This window comes from Lactuca serriola, chromosome 3 (assembly GCF_051521515.1).
Source record: "Lactuca serriola cultivar US96UC23 chromosome 3, Lser_US96UC23_V15, whole genome shotgun sequence".
Lineage (NCBI taxonomy): Eukaryota > Viridiplantae > Streptophyta > Magnoliopsida > Asterales > Asteraceae > Lactuca > Lactuca serriola.
The window spans coordinates 136,957,519-136,980,380 of record NC_136410.1 but is presented as its reverse complement, the minus strand read 5'-3'; positions in this window follow the sequence as shown (position 1 = coordinate 136,980,380).

Genomic DNA, 22,862 nt, shown 5'->3' with positions numbered 1-22,862 from the left:
GAGATATGTGATGTTATAGGGAGGTTGTAGCTCGTCGGTTGTGCACGAGTCATTTCGGGATTTGCTAGCGTTCAGCCTTTACGAGGTGAGTCTTCTCACTATACTGTACCCGGAAGGGTTTGACTGTGTGACCGGAAGGTCGGATATGATATGTGATATGTATGCTATATGTGGTAAGTTATTTGTTATATGCATGCTATGTATGTCATGGGCCGGAAGGCGATTATATTATGGGCCGGAAGGCAATATGTTTTGGGCCGGAAGGCGATATGTTGTGTGATGGACCGGAAGGTCGGCGTGGGTAGGACCGGAAGGTTTACCCAGCAGGGACGGATGTCCCCTGAGACACATGGACCGGAAGGTCGGGCCTGGAAAGGCGTATGTGCGTAAGTTGTATATTGGGGAACTCACTAAGCATTTATGCTTACAGTTGTTGTACATGTATTTCAGGTACTAGCGAGGACCGTGGGAAGGCGCCGGCGTGATCGATACACACTGAAGACTGCTTTTATGATCTTGGGATTTTGACTATTTGTATTTGGCGGAATACTCAAACTATTTATGCCTTGTTATGAATGGATATAAATATATTTTTAAAAAGAAAATTTTGTTTGAAAACTTGTGTTGTTACACATGGGCCGTAAACTCTATAAAGGGGTGAAATTGTTCCACCATGACTTCCCAAGGCTTAGACTTGAAGTAAGGATGCTTCTTTATGATTTATAAGACCTCAAAACACAAAATGGTACCAATTACCATGAGTTTACGGTCGTAAACGCATGGGGAAATGACCTTAGGCCGTAAACTCTTTAAAGAGTGGTCCTTGGGCCATAAACTCAAATGCAATGCCATACAACCTTTAGATGCAACCCTTTGATACCTATAGCACTTGAATCGAACTATTTTCATGTCCTAGGGTGTCTTAACTTAGTTAATTAGTTGTTAAATGACTAATCCGATACATATATGTGTTATTATATGTTACTTAGGATCATTGTGTGTGTTCAAGTCTTCACTTGACACCTAGCACCTTGTGCAAAACTTCCGTTCAATCCAGTCACTATAGGTGGGAATACAAGTTGAATCATACTAGTTATTATATTAATCACATATGATTAATAACTAGTACACAAATGGATTTACTACGCTTTTAGTTGTTTTACCAAGCACACTACTTCTAAATGACTATCTCAAACGTTTTTACATGTTAAACTCTTTATCAAACTGTCTTACATACTGTATCTTTCCTTTCAAACTCTGTTACAACTGTGTTTCAAACAAAAGATTTCGTATACTTTAAACTGTTTATATCAAACAAATTGCTTTAAATCGTTCCTCAGAATGTTTTACAAAACTTCTTTTAAACTTTTATATTGTCTGAATGTCGTCTAAATATTAGTTATATATTATGTATACATATATAGACATAAAAGTTATATCAGTCAATTCAGTACCTTTGGGTAGCAAAGGCACACCTTCGGTTATATACGTACATTAATAGTAACTATAATAGCTATAGTTAGGAGATACTACTTACTAATCCTAGTTCAAGGAATCATATAAGATTCAGTTCATTCATGTGTCTATACAAATATACTATTACATACTATATGAAGAGATACTATTACATACTCTACGAAGAGATACCATTATATACTATATGAAGAGATACTAATACATACTATATGAAGAGATACTATTACATACTATATGAAGAGATACTATTACACACTATATGAAGAGATACTATTACATACTATATGAAGAGATACTTCGACATACTATATGGGACTGACCATTCTACACCTAGTTGTTAGCTACAGTGGGAAACTGCACATCGACGGATGTCCTTGGTTGTACGGTTCGGCGAGTTACTACGCTGTGTTTATCCTAGTACAAAAGGATACGATTTCAATGATTATATACTTTTCTTATTACTTTTAACTTGTGACACATTCACATAAACGATGAGGTAGACTATATTTTTATAATTATAGTTATACAGGGGAAAAACCTTCTTTTATATACAGAGAAGCATACCTTCAAAACAGTCGGGTCTTGGTAGAAGACTACTTTTTGTACTAGTAGGAAATATGGGATTTTCTAGGGTTTTCATACTTATACAAACTTTTTCATCAAACATCTACAAGTCTTTTATTTACAGTTTTACAAACCAATGATACTGAGATACTTATGAATTCACTAGCTTTATGATGATCTACGCTTTCAAAATAACTTGTATTCTCAGGTCACCAGTAGACAGGTACGATGACCAGGTTTTGAGAAGACAGAGTAGTCAAGACTCGTCTTTTATTTTGATTACTTATTTTCATGTCTTATTCTATGAAAGAACACACTTGTATTAAAATTTATACTATTAATGAAATGGATGATGTTGTTGCTTGTTTACTACTTTGCACTGTTGTGATACTTTACATGACGTCCTCCGCCCCAGAACGTTTCCGCCGTTCTTGGTTTTGGGGTGTGACATAAATTGACGTGGTCAATTTAGTAGTGAGTATATAACGTCAGAAATCGTTAATCGGGATATAGAATGTTGAACATTGAGATTCACTCATTTCCATGACTCGTGTTCATAAAGATATCTAGAACAAAGGAATAACTTGACCACTTCTCTAAGGACAAATTTTTTGATTCTAATCAGAGTTTGACAGTTACAATAGATGACTACTCTTTGTTGACTATTAGCGAAATATTTTGATCCTAAAATGTTGATGACTTGTACAAGTGGGAGACTAATGGAAATGGTGTCCAAGGTCATTAACAGTTTTAGTAGTATTTCTAATAATAGCAATGTCCTTTTGGGTTAGCCTCACGACCCAAACAACATAAGGAAAAGCAGATTAATAATATGTTAATTTATTAAGGAATAAATAAATTAATTAGAAATTATTTTTTTAATTAATTAATTAATTGTGTTGAATATTACTTAATCTAAGGGATTAATTCAGAACCTCTTGGAGAGGTGCATGGGACAATTTGCATATCCCTTGGATAAGGATATGATATGTTTAATTCAGATAAGGATAAACCCTAGAGTTCGTATCCTTCTGGAATACTCCTTGCTCAACTATAAATAGACTGATAGGGCCTAGAGCCGATTATTCCCTCACCTAAGATCGTATAACCTCTGCCTCTCTTTCTCCATGGAAGAAAATCACTATCTCTCTCCTAAGGTTTGGTGATTTTCAAATAAACCCTAACTTAGGTTAAATCCTTTTTTTCTTTTTGGTGTTGTGGGTTGATTCCATTAGATAGGTGCTCTTTGGATCCTTCATCTTTGCAACAAACTGACATGTATGAGATCACAAGCAAGAGATCCCGAGGTTGTTAATTCATAACTTTTGTTATTTTTCAAAGTATGTTGCTATAACTAATAAAACATAGATTCTAGGATGCATGTATACTTAGGTATAGTTTTTTGATAATTCCACTACCTTTAGATAGTGTACTTGGTCCAATATATCCCAACATAATCAATCTTAAAAGAAAACATATAAAAAGATTTATTATAAATGTTACTCAAATAGACTAGCAAAGAAATAAGTAAACAAACAATAAAATAACAATTAATGTAACCATGGCTAACTATATAGACATCATAATCTGAAGGTAATCATATTTGTATTCAATCCATCTTAATTCATTTGATGCTTTATATTATGTGCAATGGATATTGGTATGTTGTATATTGATTCCTAAATTGATTAGATTAGATGGCCAAGTCACTAGTCCTACAATTCTAAGTTGTCTACCGGTAAGGAAAACTTCTCGAGACTCAGTTTATTATGGCGTATTATGTAATGACTCAATATGTATGATCAGTGCCAGGTTTACTGGAAACTTCTTAAATTTTCCAAGCTATTAGATCAATCACAAATATTAAATCAACTATATTATGTTAATCTTGGGGACGACTCCATTAGTTAGATCTCTCTACGCCTCAACTGGCTAAGTTCTGATCTCCAAGCTATTAACTAAACAATTGATTCAAGATACATAATCCAAACTGAATCCTTAGATCATGCAGCCAGTTACGTAAACATAACAAAATCGATATCAGTACGATTAGATCTTTAATTGAGCATTACCATAATAAAATTAAACAAGTCTCAATAACCAAATATCAATCAATCATTAAAACTAGGGTTTCATAAATTTCAAACAATCATAAAAGGTTTAATCCCAAATCTTGAAAAGGACATGAAAGCAATTAATTCAATTAGCTAACTAATTACAGGCATAAAATTTGACTAGTTGATAACCTTATGAGTCTTCCTTCGATCTTCATATCTCTGCTTATGTATGAGTCTGTCGGGTGATACCACCAAGAGACTCTCAAAACGACCTCTCTAGGTCTTTTTCTGCCGTATAGGGTTTCTTGAAATTACCCTGCTGATATATCATACTATAATACACATTATGGAACAATCTCATCTCAATATTTATAGAACTTGAGGCTATACAATGCGTGGAGGTACTTATTCGCGTAACTTGTAAGCCAAGAAAATACCACATAGACTACTAAATTTAGTTTGTTCCATATATCTTATAAAAATGATCATAAATTATCCCTTAAAATATGTATAATTTAATATATATATAAACCTCAAACGACCTTCTCTAATAGTCGTTGGAGGTGCCTTAATTAGGTTCAATATTTTCCCCTTTTGCCTTTCTCCTCCTAAATAATAATGCAACCATCAGCCCAAACCGGATCTTTTTCCTTACTGCCTCGTCTTCTTTTTCGTCCTCGAATGACACTTGCCTCCCAACCTTCTATCTCCTCCTCGGATGGCCCCTGCCTCCGAGCCTTCCGTCTCCTCCTCGAATGGCACCTCTCCTTATCTTGCTTCTTCCGATATTGCAGCAGCCATCCTCCGAAGACACCTTCTCCATCGGGCAGCCTCTGATCTGTTGTCCTCTCTTGCTCTCTCAATTAACACTACAATCACTGATATCGTCAACATTGGCTCTGTCCATTGCAGCTCGAGCTCTCTTTCTTTCTCGTTGTCTTTCTTCAGACTCCTCAATCGTCGAATTCATGATCGTCGTCGCCGCTATCGACTCTCTTCTTCCAGAACAAAACCGCCTTTGGCCGCCGTTTTTCTTTCTTCTTCTCCAACGAGCTGTTGTTGTTGGCCGTCAGTGCTCTGTCACCGCCGTTGCCATTGTCTACATCTATTTTTTTAGGTTTTTTTTTCTTTTGTTTATTATTTTGATTTAGAGTAAATTACACGAATAGTCCCTATGGTTTGGGGTCATTTGCGTGTTTGGTCCCTAACTTATTTTTTTAACTCGGAAGATCCCTATTGTTTGTTTTTGTTACACGATTGGTCCTTACTGTTTGCTTTTGTTACGCGCTTGGTCCCTATCTTATCTAAAAACACTATTATTTAAATAGAAAAAAATGGTGGGGTAAGTAAGGTAAGGTGATGGGGTGAGTTTGGGGTGTGTTTATCTAATATAAATTCAAAAAATCAAGGCCAAAATAGTATTTTTAGATAAGATAAGGACCAAACACGTAACAAAAACAAACAATATGGACCTTCCGAGTTAAAAAAAGAAGTTAGGGACCAAATGCGCAAATTACACTAAACCATAGGGACCATTCGTGTAATTTACTCTTTGATTTAATTATCTCCTCACCATTAAATCAAGGGGGAATGTTAGTAATTAGGGTTTAGGCAAAAAACCTTTATGTTTTAGCCATTATGATTTAAGTATTTTCTATATATTCTTATATAATTGCCCTTTGAATAATAAAGCAAGTCATTATCTTACATAAATGACAACTTATTTGCAAGGTTTCGGCTTACCTTTGAACAATTTCATATATGCATCACTGAAAATTTTAATTATATATCACACACCTTTAACACCTTATTATCAATCGCATCGCATTAACCAAACTTTACACAACCCTATGTTACATTTACGATTTTAAATCAACAAACCTAAACACGTAGTATACGATTAATGGTTTGGTGTGGAACCATTGAATAACAAATTAAGTTGCTTTAGTTTTTGGGTTTATTAAAATTTATTGATTTCGTTTGAATTAGGTTTTATTCCGTCATGTACAATCATACTTAACCCTAGAGGTGCATAAAAAACTGGTTAACCATTTCAAGCTAAACTTAAGAATATAAATTTGGTTTAAGGATAAAAAAGTTTGAAGTAAATCATACCGGATTTTTCTGAATAAATGGTTTGTATCGGGATGGCATTTGAAATGGTAAATTAATATTTTTACGAGACTCAACAAAACATAACTAAAAACCGGTTTTAATCGGATTTTTAGTGACCATTAGAAATCATATCATATAAGTTTTTTTATATTCCAGATAGTTATACAACTATTAATATCATTTTTTTGCTAAAAGAATCTTTAATCTCATTCACTACACCGCTCAAAAGAATCTTTAATCTCATTCTCATAGTGTCTTTTATTTTCGTATCTCGTAATCTCAATTCTCCACTTTTTCATCAATCTTCCTTTGAAAGGGTCATCTTCGTAATCTTAGGGAGAGTCTCAACAAACAATGAAGTCGTTGCTATTATTGAGCATAATCGAATTTTTTTTGGGGGGGATAACTTCAACATGTGTATGTGTCAAATATCAAATGACATGTAAAGACACGATGAAAAAAAAATCATTCTAAGTTTTTTCAACACGAAGGGCACACCACATTGAGAACTCATGCTATAAGTTCATGCAATGCACTAATAGACCGAAGGCAACCAATATTAGCACGAACATATTGTTGTTTGGGCTTCAAGATGACAACGAAATGCGTTCATGGAGTTTGTGATCCAAAAACTATTGTCGGTTTATATATAGCTAATATGAACAATCTTTAGGCCTGATTACTACGTACCCACTCAACTGGATTTCAACATTTTCTGAACTAGTTTTTATTATTATATTATGACGTACACCACCAGCTGGCCCATACAAACCTTACTTAATAAAATGGGCCAAAGCAGAATAAAAGTCTAAAAAAAGTAATTATTGAAAGATTCTCAATAACACAAAATGGAATCTAAGGGCTGTTTGTTTTTTTTTTTTTGAAAACCTGCGCAATCATTTTTGTCCGCGCCGCGTAGACAACGTGTAGACATATGCCCTTGCAGAGTGTTTGTTTCTTAAAAATGCGCATATCAAAAAACGTCTGCACGAGGTCTTCCTGGCGCAGACATGTGTCACTATCTTCAAAGATCTTCAGACCTCATTTTAACCTAAACCAAAAAAATAAAAATAAAAAACATGGGCCACCGTGCAGTCTTTTTTTCTTTCTTTCTTTTTTTTTATTTTTTTTTACTGAAAATGCATTTTTAATGTTTATAACATGAAATTAAGTTTGAAAAATCAATTTATTTTAACAACCGCAGACGCTAAAAACAAACAGTCTTCTTATTGCAGATTGCAGACATTTGGTCCACCTCTTCTGTTGCAGAGGCTTACAGATGTGGTCCGCAAACTGCAGACATTTTGGTTTCAAAAAAATAAACAGTTTCCAACTTACAAAGGCGGGTTGAATTTATAATATTAGTATTCTACGAGTTTACTTATATATATATATATATATATATATATATATATATATATATATATATATATATATATATATATATATATATATATATATATTCAAATGAGAAATTTTTTAGATTGAGATTATTTGATCATAAAATTTGGCATATTATATTGAAAAACATGTGCGTTTTTTTTTTTTTTTTTCTAATTAGCTTCAGGGGTATTTCTGTAACTTTGTTCTTATGAACGAGTTTTCATCTGATTTTGTTTCCATGTTTTATGTTTTATATAACTCTGTTCGAGAGTATCGAACTAAAAAATATTATTAATTATTTGTATCTTGTACAAATATATTATATTGATATGTGAATATAATCAAATATGATTATAAAATATGTATTCACATATGATTATAACATATGTATTCATATCTATTGTATAAATGTATATTGTTGTTTACCTTCGCCTTCATCATTTATGGTTGTTATCCACTTTTTTCTTCTTCTGTTTTAGCATTCTTCTGATCCAGATTCTTACCTCCACACCAGAATATAATTAAAAAAAATGTTAATCACATGCAATTATAACATATGCAATCATATGTGATTATAATCCATGTGATTATAAAAAAATATAATTATATGTGATTATAACATATGTAATCATGTAGAATCATATTTGAATATAATCATATATTATTATATAACATATGTAATCATATATAATCATACGTAAATATAATCACGTGTGATTATAACATATGTGATTATATATAAAAATCAATGTTTTTTGAATGATCATATGTGATTATACAGAAAACATGTCAACATTTATAGAGAATATTGAACGAATGGATTCAAGTAATTTACATCCAAAATACTTTTAAATTGTACAAATTACATATGTAATTATATATAATCATATATAATTGAAGCTCTTTCATGTATTTTTAAGAATTGTAAGCATAACATATTATTAAAACATGTTAAGGGTTGTCTATTTTTATAATCATCTGATATCATAATCATTTGATCATTTGTTGTTATATTAATTTAACCACATTTGATTAAGTATAAATATTGATATGTTTTTAAGTAGTCAGTACCTTGTTCTTCACCAATATTTTTCACCGTTAATTCTGCTTATAATTAAAATATGTAGTTAATATTCAAATATTATTTACTAATATGTACTCGTCTTACCTATTTTGTGAACATTCTCTTCTCCCTTATCATCAATACTGTTTTTACCAACTCCTTCGTGTACATTTCCACCCGAAGCTCTATATAAACAAAATATGTAGTTAATCATATGTGATTCTATAAAGATATTTATAATAATCATATATGATTAAAAAAAATATTATATTACTTACCTCTTACTTCATTATAGTGCCCTCCTTCCTTTTTCTTTTCTGCTTCATTTTCCTCTCCTTCTGTAACATTATCACCGCCTTCACATCCCTAATCCTTGTTTTCTTCCTCATTTTTCTCTCTTATAACATTCTCACCGCCTTTACCTCCCTTGTCCTCATTTTCTTCCTCATTTTCACCGCCTTTAATATTTTCATCATCATCATTATCACTTCCATTTTCTTCTTCACTGTCTCCATCGTTATCATCAAAAATATCTTCCAAACTATTTTTCAAATGATTTATTGTTAAATTTTTAGGGAATTTATCGACTCTATTATTGGTTAACAATTGTAGCTTCTTAAACTTCATCATAATCATTTCTATATAATCCTAAACCACAAATAAATGAAAGTATATATGTAACATCTCAAAAAATCACAACAAATTTAAACTTTTTAAAACAACCCATTTACTAAAAAGAAGTGTTTACATAACCTTTCTTTCCAAAACAATTATTCAAAATCAGAGTCTCCCACGATCAACAACATAAAACCAAGGTTGTGTACGGTCACGCGTTCACGTTGCCATGGCCCTCAGAAGTACCTGAAACAAGACTAAAATTGTAAGCCAATGCTTAGCGAGTTCCCCCAAAGTACCACCACATAAACATAACAAACAACAACATGCATACAACGCCTTCAGCATGACAAGACCGCCTCACTACACCTTCATCCTATCTGGACCGCTCTTCGGGCCTTCAGCCTAACTGGTCCGCCTCACCTACCTTCACTCTATCCAGACGGTCTTCGGTGTCTTGCCTTTCATCACAAAGCACGACTGCCTCAACTGAATACACCATCACAAATCAACATATACAACATATATCATAACAATCCATAACTAGAATATTCGGGTAGTCATACAGATCTAGCAGATCACTACAAAACAGAAACATCCTATATACCAGGATACAGATATAACAGATCACTACAGCATAGCAAGATACAGTAAACCAGGATATGAATCCAATGGGCCGGACTTTATGCCTTCGACCCGTAATTATAGTGACGAAAACCCACATCACAATCTGAATAAAGTCTGAATAGCTCCCAACTCTAATAAATGGATCAACCCAAATCCTAAATGTCAAAACAAATTCCCATTCTAAATTAACATTTCCCCCAAAAATACACTTGGTCAAAAAATGGTCAAAATCAACAAGTCAACTGAGTCAACACAACCGAGTCGACTCAAGCTTCGTAGACAGGGCATACTTCAGACGTACACATGGCTTACAACCTGTCAGAGGCGTTGAGGCTTGATATACGTACGCGCAGCGTACCCTTTGGCACACCCAACATACATAATAGTCCCCTACTTAACCTATTAAGAGCTTATTTCTCTGACTTAACACGTCCAATTGCAGATCCAAGGTTAAAATACCATCAAGATTCATAAAGTTTCCAACATTATGACATTGTATGTCCATTAAGTGCTTAATACACAAAATCTCAACATCTTAATGCCTTAAGACCATCTATAACATTCATGGAGGAAAACTAATCACCAAGACCACATTTTTATGAATTAAGACCCCTGATAAGGCCTGAAAGGATGACTTATTTGGTCAAGAGCATGCCATACTCAAGAATCATCATATTTGGGGCCAAAAATGCCCTAAATGACGAAATAACTTGATCAACAAGATAGAATGGTCAAGAAAGGATCTTTTTACCTTTTGGAGGTAGCAAACAAGTGAAAAATCACATATCTAAGTTGTTTCCAAGCTTCAATGTCCTTGCACCAACTTCTTCTTCTTCTTCAAGAACACCAAGAAAGCACATAAATGAGCTCAAAATCACACTTCTCACTTAGGGTTTGCTAGAGGGTCGAATTCTCAATTGCAGGATAATAAGGGAATGATAAATGAGGCTATAAGGATGCTTATATATGGACCAAAACCTAAAAATTTGGGTTTAGAGTTTCTCCATGTACGCCCTGCATATGTGGTGTACGCAAAGCATACTAGGGTCCGCCCTAGTATGCTCAGTGTACAAAACGTACGCCCAACGTACTACCCATTGCCTAAAATCACTAAAATGCCACCATGGGCCCTTTTGCACCCTTTTTTATACTCAAGGACTAAAATGAAATATTTATCCATACATAGGGCGAAAATAAAAATTACCTCATCATCGGGATGTTACAATTCTCCGCCACTTGAACTAGACTTCGTCCTCGAAGTCAGTTGTTGCGAATAAGTCGGGATAATGCTACTATATCTCTGCCACCGACTCCCAGGTCCACTCGGAGGCTTTCCGATGTTGCCACTGAACCTTTACTAAAGGTACCTTATTGTTGCGTGTAACGCCCATAGATCCAGGCTAGTCAATTTAGAGGCAATAGGGGTCGAAAACGACTTTTCGACAAAAGATTATTAAGAATAAATAATCTCAACCAAGTTTTAGTATATGTTACAAGGTTTCTGTACATATAAAGAGCGTCGAAATCCGAGTTATAACGAAGAAGTTATGACCCGTTGAAGTTTCGCGACGGAACTGACACGATACCAGGAGGCGTAAATAGTGAATTTACGATAGAGCAAGATGTAGCCTTAGCAATCTAAATGAAAGTCTTAGTATATGTTAAACCTATAGTGTGCATAAAAAGAACATCCAAATCTGACTTCGTATGAGGAAGTTATGACTTTTTTAAGATTTAGCAGAGAAGTGCATAGCCCGAAATCTGAATTTTAGATCGGTCGAGTTTTAGACAAAATAATCTAAACGATAAATGAAATATCATTAATAGGATTTAAACGATAAAAAGACAGTCGAAAACAGAGTTCGTATGCGAAAAATATGGACGAATCTTAGTCCCTACTCTTCGAGCGTTGCGAATTCGATACAATTTTGTAAATCTAAGATAGAGTGAGAACTAGCCGACGAGATCTAAATGAAAGATGTAGTACTCGTAGATAACAACACGTGGATATAAAGAACTTCGATAATAGAGCTCGTATGCAAAAATTACGGACGAAGCTTAGTCCCTACTTTTCGAGCGCGGCGAATTCAATACAATTTTGTAAATCCGAGATAGAATGAGAATTAGCCAGAGAGGTCTAAATGAGAGTTGAAGATCTCATTAATAGGAACTCAACGGTTAAAAGACAGACAAAAACGGAGCTCATATGCGAATGTTATGGACGAAGCTTAGTCTCTACTTTTCGAGCGCGGCGAATTCGATACAGTTTTGTAAATCCGAGATAGAATGAGAATTAGCCAACGAGGTCTAAATGAAAGTTGAAGATCTCATTAATAGGAACTCAACGGTAAACAGACAAAAACGGAGCTCGTATGCAAAAGTTACAGACAAAGCTTGGAGACTACTTTACTATACAATTCCTATAAATAAGAGATGAACTCGTCATAATTTCCTCACACCTTCAAACCTTTCTTTCTCTCTCTAACTTCTCTCTAACCTCCATAAACCCCTCCCAAGTCTAGGGAAACTCCCCATCATGAAAAGAAAGCCCCGGAGCGCCCGACGTCTCCGAGAAGAAAAGCTTTCGGCTCGGAAACGCTGCTCTAACGAAGCCCGGTTTTTAATAAAAACCCGCTGTAAGTGAGTTACACCTATGCTACATTTAATATAGCTTTTATTTAATTATAGTAACATTATTAGGACCTTAAAATAAGTATTTGGGCTATTATTATGAGTTATATTGAGTTTTATTTAACGCTTATATAATAGTAATAATAGCTAGACTGTTAATTAGTCGTGATTAACGTTAAAACTAAACTCTAGTGGTATTAATACTATGTTTTGGTCAAGGAAAAATTGTTTTGAGATAACGAAGTGTTGTTCAAGTACCGATTCACCACCTAATCAAGTGAGTGCATAGTTACTTTCAGCTTACACATAGATATGAAGTATTTTATATAAATTACGTGCTATGTGTGCATATTATCTGAATATTTGCTATCTATGCTGGATGAACGTTTTATACATGTTTTCAATGATTAAAACTATATATGTATTTTATATCTACAAAATGTGTTGGGTAAAACATGGGTAGATGTAATAGTTGCTGTGTGACAAAATAAAATAATGAGAGGCCACATTATAGATGTTATTGATGATCCAGTCATCTAGCGGAGTATAGATGATGACCACAGACTATTCTAGACAGTCCAGTGGAACACTAGCAGGCTCGCAACCTGTAGGTGTTTATTTGAACTGTGTGCTCACCAGATGTACTCCATCCCCCACATGGTTGCCTTAAGGCCATTTATTGTTGAGGAATCCCCTTAGCAGTAGTTTCCATCCCGATGATAGTCCTTAGACTAGGTCCCTTGTGTTAGATGTTTGAAGGACGTAAAGTGAGGATAACGGGAATGGGTAATCGGGTTTGTTTGGTTTGATAAAGCTAATAACTTATTTATTGTGGGTTGAAATCCCTATGTGCTCACCAGGCTCCCAAGCTTGACCCACTTAGTTTCTTGTATCACAGGTAGTGGCGCATGAGCATAGATGTGATGTATTGGGATGAGAGATTAATGGATTTTAGGCCTGTAAATACGGAATAATGTAGTAAGGCCTATGTTGTATTGTTTATGCTTATGATCTATATCGAACATGACATCCCGAGTCTTTTTAAATGAAATACATTTCTACGGAAATGCTTTTGATAAATCTTTATCATATTTTGTTTTGGGACAAATTCCGCAACACTTTTATTTAAAACATAACTCTGATTTTTAAACAAAACATAAACAAAATCGGTCTTTTCTGGCTGTGAAAATGGGGATGTCACAGTTGGTATCAGAGCATTAGTTTAAGCGAACTAGGAATTTGTACGATTTCTAGACTTAAACTTAGAATGCTAAGCGATGATTTTGAGGTGTGAGCACTAGCTTATTTTAGGAATTATGCCTAAAATGCTTTTATGTGCTAAATGCTTTGTGCCTGATATGCTATTTTATTTATTCGGATCTATGGTCTATTGCTGATCGGATCTGGAAACCTTATGTGTTTAGGATTCTAAACGTACGACTACGATATTAGAACCAACATATAAACGTTTTGGAGTGATAAGGATGATTTAAACGTCAATCCTAAATAAATATCTAGATTCACCTTATTCGGTGTATAGATCAAGATGGCAAGGACCCGTAGTAGAAATGTGAATGCAAATGGGAACCGAGATCAGCCCCCAGTGATACAACAAATACCAGTCGTAGTAGAAGTTACAGCCAAGCCAATCACGATGGCCGGTGTGCAAGCATTGATCCAGATGATGTTGGAACGTCAAATGGAGGAAACAAGGCGTTTACTTCAACAAGCTCGAGAGGAAATTACGATGCCTATTGAACAGCCCGAGCTGAATGACGGGCAGTCTGAGGAAGGGAACGACAGCAGGACTGTTGGTCAAGCTTATCCCCCGGTGATTAGGAGGAACAATCATGATGAAGGATTCGAGAGGAATGGATGAAAGTACAAAGATTTTCTAACTTGCAAGCCATCGACTTTCACTGGGAAGGAAGATCCGATCGGGGTCATGGATTAGATCTCAGAGATGGAATTGGCCTTCATGGCATGTGGTTGCAAAGGCAAGCTACAAACCACGTTTGTAGTACGTCAATTCAGAGGAGGCACTGTTTGCTGGTGGAATACCCTAGGGAAGACTTTGAGCCCCAATGAGCCCCTGCAACTGGCATTGGCAGAGTTTCTGGTGTAATTTAAACGAAAGTACTACTCAGCTCAAAACTTACTCAAGCTAGAGAACCAATTCCTAACCTTGAAGAAAGGAAGCATGTCAATTGATGAATACACCAACAACTTCACAGAGAAGATGGAGTTTAACTTGCGCCTTGTTCCGGATGAGCTGACGAAAATCAACAAGTACGCAAAGGGACTTCCATGGGAGTACGCGGTGCCAGTGCGTCAGGCACCTACTCTGGAGGCAGCTATCTGGGCTGCCAAGTCTATGGAAGATATGATTAAGGGAAGAGCTGCCAACAAGATTGAGGTTGGCGAAAAGAGGAAGTTTGAGGGGTCTACGAGGCCCCATAAGAAGATCAAGTCTGGTTCAAAGGAGTTTAGCGGAGGAGGAAACAAAGTGAAATGGTGTGAGAAGTGCAAGAAGAATCACTTTAGGAAATGTAGCGAAGAAGTGACTTGCTACAAGTGTGGGAAGACCGGACATTACGCCAACGAGTGCACCGCCAGCAAAAAGGGTGTGTTATGAATGCCGTGAAGAAGGGCATGTTGCTAAGGATTTCCCGAAAAAGAAAGAGGCGGCAAGACCAAACATTCCGCCAAAACCAAAGGCAAGATCATTCCATATGATCCTAGACAAAGCAGCTGACGATGCAAGGAATCAGGAGTGAGGATGGATACATGGAGATCAAGTTATGAAGAAGCCATGTAGATAGTGTCATATGGTGTAGCCTTTTAGAGGCATAATCTAGGGTGAACTTGAACACCCATGTAATCGTTTCAAGGAATAATATAAAACCTTCGTTTTGATATTTTATGTGTGATTTTCTTGTATGGTGACTTGGAAAACTACAGGACAATACTTGGGACGAGTATGAGTAGGTGTGAAAGGTAGTAGAGGCCTATACTACCGGAAGCACAGGACTCACACTTGGATCAGGGAAAGTCACAAGGTTACCAAGAAACTAGTAATTGATTTTGTTTTATTCAAGTATGTCGTTACCATTGTTTCGGTAATGACTAATAAGATTGTTGTTATCCCGACCCTAGTGGTCATATCACATTGAGTCCGACTACGATGAGTAGGTTACGTGGTTCAGAGAACCAAGTTTGAGGTAGCGTCCGACTTAAACCAAACGATTGAAATCAAAGCGATCAATAGAAGTATCACGCTTGTTGTTAAAGAAGTTGGTAGCTAGAAATGCTACATGTTAAAATGTGATTATATCACATTAGACGATGAAGGAAGGCATATTCCATTCCAGAATTTGACTCTAAGAGACCTGAGTCTAAGCATTGCTACATACGATGATAGGTCATTAGAATATGACACATCGGTCAATTGTAGTAATCAAATTAACTTATCCTAAGTTTGTTAAGAAGAAGAAGGAGTCTCTAATAAAGAATGAGGTTGTGACACGAAGGTCATGATTGAAAGTCTAACGAGCAGGTGCAAGACCGAACACCGCCTGCAGTCAAGGAGTCCAAGAGTTAGATACTCGTTCGAAGCAACATAGAAGTTACAATTATTACCTAGGATGAAGAGATAACGTATGGAGTCATTATACAATCCTGTTTCGTTGATGATTCCGGGACGTAATCATCCTAAGGGGGAGATGATTGTAACGCCCGTAGATCCGGCTACTCAATTTAGAGGTAATAGGGGTCGAAAATGACTTTTCGACAAAAGATTATTAAGAATAAATAATCTCAACCAATTTTTAGTATATGTTACAAGGTTTTTGTACATATAAAGAGCGTCGAAATCCGAGTTATAACGAAGAAGTTATGACCCGTTGAAGTTTCGCGACGGAACTGACACGATACCAGGAGGCGTAAATAGTGAATTTACGATAGAGCAAGATGTAGCCTTAGCAATCTAAATGAAAAGTCGTAGTATATGTTAAACCGATAGTGTGCATAAAAAGAACATCCAAATCTGACTTCGTATGAGGAAGTTATGACTTTTTTAAGATTTAGCAGAGAAGTGCACAGCCCGAAATCTGAATTTTAGATCGGTCGAGTTTTAGACAAAATAATCTAAATGATAAATGAATATATCATTAATAGGAGTTAAACGATAAAAAGACAGTCGAAAACAGAGCTCGTATGCGAAAGATATGGACGAATCTTAGTCCCTACTCTTCGAGCGTTGCGAATTCGATACAATTTTGTAAATCTGAGATAGAGTGAGAACTAGCCGATGGGATCTAAATGAAAGATGTAGTACTCGTAAATACCAACGCGTGGATATAAATAACGTCAATAATAGAGCTCGTATGAGAAAGTTATGGACGAAGCTTAGTCCCTACTTTTCGAGCGCGGCGAATTCGATACAGTTTTGTAAATCCGAGCTAGAATGAGAATTAGCCAGAGAGGTATAAATGAGAGTTGAAGAACTCATTAATAGGAACTAAACAGTAAAAAGACAGACAAAAACAGAAATTGCATGCAAAAGTTATGGACGAAGCTTATTCTCTACTTTTCGAGCGCGGCGAATTCGATACAGTTTTGTAAATCCGAGATAGAATGAGAATTAGCCAACGAGGTCTAAATGAAAGTTGAATATCTCATTAATAGGAACTCAACGGTAAAAAGACAGACAAAAACGGAGCTCGTATGCAAAAGTTACGGACAAAGCTTGGAGACTACTTTACTATACAATTCCTATAAATAAGAGATGAACTCGTCATAATTTCCTCACACCTTCAAACCTTTCTTTCTCTCTCTAACTTCTCTCTAACCTCCATAAACCCCTCCCAAGTCTAGGGAAACTCCCTATCATGAAAAGAAAGCCCCGGAGCGCCCGACGTCTCCGAGAAGAAAAGCTTTCGGCTCGGAAACGCTGCTCCAGCGAAGCCCGGTTTTTAATAAAAACCCGCTGTAAGTGAGTTACGCCTATACTATATTTAATATAGCTTTTGTTTAATTATAGTAATATTATTAGGACCTTAAAATAATTATTTGGGCTATTATTATGAGTTATATTGAGTGTTATTTAACGCTTATATAATAGTAATAATAGCTAGACTATTAATTAGTCGCGATTAACGTTAAAACTAAACTCTAGTGATATTAATACTAGGTTTTGGTCAAGGAAAAATTGTTTTGTGATAACGAAGTGCTGTTCAAGTACCGAGTCACCACCTAATCAAGTGAGTGCATAGTTACTTTCAGCTTACACATAGATATGAAGTATTTTATATAAATTACGTGCTATGTGTGCATATCATCTGAATACTTGCTATCTATGCTGGATGAACGTTTTATACATGTTTTCAAACGATCTTCATCTTTATCTCTTGTAGATGAATCATGGTCTTGTTTTCAAATTGGTTTGTCCATTCTTCATATGTTTTATCATAGAACCAAGAAACCTCACTCTCACAGTCAATATACAACGTAAACAACAAGGGTCGCCGCCCCGATATACTCCTCTTGATTACCTGGAACTGCTGCAAAAATGTGCCTTACTATACTCATTTATGGTATATCCTTGTCCTCATCCATCTCAGTCCCCTCTGGTGACTCTCTCACTATATATGAATACCTCGCAGCAGACATACCACACATACTCTGGTGAAATATTCTCAACTAAATGCTACCCCACAAAGTTTACCTCCAAACTTTGAGATCGGAAACTCATTATCTCCTTCGCTCCACACGGGAAGCTGAAATAGTGTAATTCTCGTCACCGAAAGTGACATTTCAACCATCGGCCGTGTTGGGTTTTGAGCATTCTAACACTCCTAAGGTGTTCATGTGACCCTGAATACCTTGGATCTATGTTTTCACTAATTATACATGCAAAGGTGTTTCCAAGGTATTAAGCCTATAACTAGCATACAAAGATGTAAACTACATAAGATACTAGTTAGTGTAACATACCTTTCATATGGCTGGAAGTCTTGATGCATTTGGCCTTAAGAGCTTAGCCCCAATAGTGTGGAAGCCTCAAGTGGAATCACAACACATCAAGGACAAAATGTAGGACTTGAGAGAGAATCTACATGCACTCTAAAACCTTCATGAACTCCAAGAACATGCACCCACACACTAGGGTTGGCCGTTTTTAGGTCATCATATATGTATTTATATGTGTTGAATTCTAAGAGTCATGGGTAAAACCCAAATCCATACCCATGGGTTTTATGATCCATGGTTCATGTGTCCCAACTCTTTATGTATCCATACATAAACTTGGTCCAACATGGATCATAAGCCCAACACATATAAATATAACTATTTAAAATAATTAGTCCCCATATATTTAATTAGTCTCCTTTTGATCACTAAATCAATTCCAAATTAATTCTTGATTAATACTAATTAAAACCATATGATTTCATATTAATATATTAGTACCTATAATATATTAATAAATCACATATAACCTTCTCCCAAGAGTCCATCCTAACAAATTGTCCTGATGATATGCAACCCAAATGGACCATGCTACTCTCGGGTCAAGTACATACCAATAATAGTTATGGGCTTAGACATCTAATCCAACAGTCTCCCACTTGGATAAGTCTAAAACTATTATTGCAAGTACGACTTCATAACCAGACTAGCAATCATAGCTCTTAAAGTTGTTGTCGAACTCTGAACAAATCAAATGACGTGTCCATTAGATAAATGATCATATATTCCTCCATTCTAGATATCATATGGACTGAGACATGGATTATAATCATTCTATCAATACATTTGTTGTTTCCCGATTTTCGATTCATGACAACTGACTAATTGAACAAATGAAATTAGTCCAGGCTTGGCTAAGCACTTAGGGTGTCATCACTAAATCATCGAGGGGCCCACATACATCGCTATTATCCTTATGAGGTAAAAGGAATGGATAAAATTCAACTCATATGTTTGTACTAACTATTTGTTGAATCATATACAAAGGCACGTTTTATAACATCAAGTTACTGATGCATTTTCGTACAATCAATGTATAACAACCTCATAGTTAACAGCTCATATCTCTAGGTTTGAAGAATATAAGATATTATCATCTCATGATTCACTCGTGATAAAATCCATGAAGTGATTCAAATGAGCATGAGTTTAATCCAATACTCAGAACTTATGAGCACTCATGAATTGTGTAGCAACCATTGCTATGTCTAATGCACATTAGACAAATCTTACAAGCCAGATTAATGACGGTCTTAATTCAATACCTACTTCCAACGTATGACCGACTGTGGAGAGTTTGAATAAAATAATTATTCTGGAAGTCAAAACATGCGAAGTGAAACACAAGAATAATACTAATCCTATATGGCCCTAACACTTTGATAGTAAATAAAAAAACACCTTTTATCTAAGCACCATATTGATTACTCATTATTCAAGTAATGTTTCGAATTATCTACTTAATACTTGAAATAAAACAATAGTCATGCCATGCTCCAAGCATGCACACTATGTTTACCTATGGTCCTTTCTTTTGTGAAATAGATCAATTGAACATGACTCCAATGTTGCTCATTTCACAATCCCAATCCATTTTGTAAATGTAAGAATACCAAACTCTTGACATTTACTAAAATCTATTAGATTCTTGTCACACCCCAAAACCGAGAACGGCGGAAGTCGTTCTGGGGTGGAGGACGTCATGTACAGTATCATAACAATGCATAATAGTAAAAACAAGCGACAACAACCATTGCATTAATATAGTAATTGTAAATACAAGCGTTTTCTGTACAGTTTGATAGACACCAAAAGTATAAACAAAATAAAAGATGGGTCTTGTATATGCTCCATTTTCTCAAAAGGCTGCATCAGTACCTGTCTATTTTCGACCTGAGAATACAAGTTATTTTGAAAACGAGTATCATCATAAAGTTGGTGAGTTCATAAGAATTTAGTGTCGTTGCTTGTATAAAAGTGTTTACAAGCGTGAAATATAAAAGCTGTGATTAATGTTTGAAAATAGTAAAATCCCTTGAAAATCCTATATTTTCCAGATTTGCAATTTGTAAGTTTAATCCTTTGAGTGTGTAAAAGTTTTCCCATTGAGATTGTTAATCATGAAAATAAGATTATAGATTTCATTCATGTAAGGTAAATGAGGAAGGATAATACCTTATTTTAGCAGTTTTACTGCCGGCTGGATATAGTAGTGTCGCAAACTTCAGTTTAGTACTATATGTATATATATTCACTTCGGTAAGTTAGTTTAGCCTTTAATTCTTAGTGCGTTAATTTGGATACGAATGTGATTTCTCATGTAACCATTCTTAGTGATAGTAGAGAGTCCGATGACCTTCCCGGTCATACGTAGTGTAGTGATGTTTCGTCACCCCTGGGCCTAGTCGACTCGGACTGTAGTTAGCAGTCGGGATGTAATAGCGTCTGTCCTGTATAGATCTATACATGTAGTGGTTGGTTTCCCTTCGGGAAGCTCTAGTTACACGGTGTTTGCACCGTAGAGTGCCGTATAGGGAAATAGTGTGTCGCATTCTGGATTATTGTATTCTCTTGTATTATAGTATAATGAACTTTTTAGTATAGTGTATAGAGTATTCTCTTTAACATGTATTAACTTGTAATAGTAGTAATTATAATGAGCATCATAGGGATAGGGGTAATGGGCAGTAGTCTTAACTATACCTATTATAGTTAAATAGCGTGGAATTGTATGCCTTCAATTTCCGAAGACATTGAAGTAATTGAAGACTTTCATATCTAACACAAATATATATATGATATATAACTAAGAATTCAACGACAGTCGGACTGATAACAATATACCCTAAGACCACAATCAAACAAGAACAGGAAGTAAGGCGAGCTATCAGTCCTAAGTCCTTCAAGCTTACTTATATAAATATATTGGTGTAGATATATTTTAAAAGAAAAGAGGTTTGAAAAACAATTTGAAAATAGTTTAATAACATCTTAATATAAAATGCATTTGATAGTTATTTAAAACAGTTTTGTTGACAAGAAGCTAAGAGTATAGAAAATACTTTTTGGTTGCAAGTTATAAATCACATGTGATTGATACTATAACTTGTGGTATTCAACTTGTATTCCCCCCATAAAAGCATTTAAAAACATTTGAAAGGTTAATTAAGGGGTGTGAACTCACCTGTAGCGAGTGGATCGGATGGAAGTCTCGGTTGAGTGCTTGGTGTAAAGTGAAGGCTTGAACACACTTTATGATCCTAGTGTGACATCCCCAAATTTCTCAGCCAAAAAAGACCGATTTAATTTATGCTTTTTTAAAAATCAAATCAGAGAAATCTTTATAAAAGATGTTGCGGAGTTGGTCCCCAAAACAAAATATGATAAAAGTTTGTCAAAATCTTTCTTTAAGAAATATATCATTTCCTTTTATATCAAAACCTCGGGATGTCATGTTCCAATACAGATCAAAAGCATAAACAAGACATTATAAGCCTTACGACAATTATTTGTAACTACTGGCCTATAATCCAAAATTCACTCATCATCATCATCCGACTATGCTCGGGGTCCTCTACCTGTAATATAAACAGCTGAGTGGGTCAGGCTTGGAAGCCTGGTGAGCATATAGGGTTTTCAACCCACAATACATAAATTTATTATGTTTATACATCAATCAATCAACCTAACTACCCCAAACCCCATTATTTTATTTATTTCTTAAGGGTTTACCCTAAGAATCAACTATCACTCCTTCCTAAGGATTCATCCTAAGGAATAGACACAAAGTCACCTCGTGACGGGGGTTTATACAACGGGCACTAATTCCATAGCTGCCAAAGTTTATTCAACATGTGCTAAGTCCATAGCTCTCATTTATCGACAATATTATTTACAGGTGTTCTCTCCTGCAATACATGTCAATGGGTTTTTAGAGTACAACAAATGAACATATAGTTCATTACACCTACAGGTTGCGGGCCTGCTAGTGTTCCATAGACTGTCTAGAATAGTCCATGGTTGTCATCCATACTCTGCTGAATGACGGGGGCCAACAATTTGGGTAAGTGATTCTCTCAAATTTTCACCACTCACCCTTAACTTATGATCAATATTATTGATCATCTCCTTTATCCAACTCACCTTTCATCATACCCACTATTTCATCTACCCATGTTCTACCCAACATATTTTGTAGATAAAAAGCATATACAGTTTAAAACTTGTATAAAACATCAATTCAACAGTCACTTCAGTCAAACAATTAATATATTTACACATAACACGTATTTCAAGGTAAA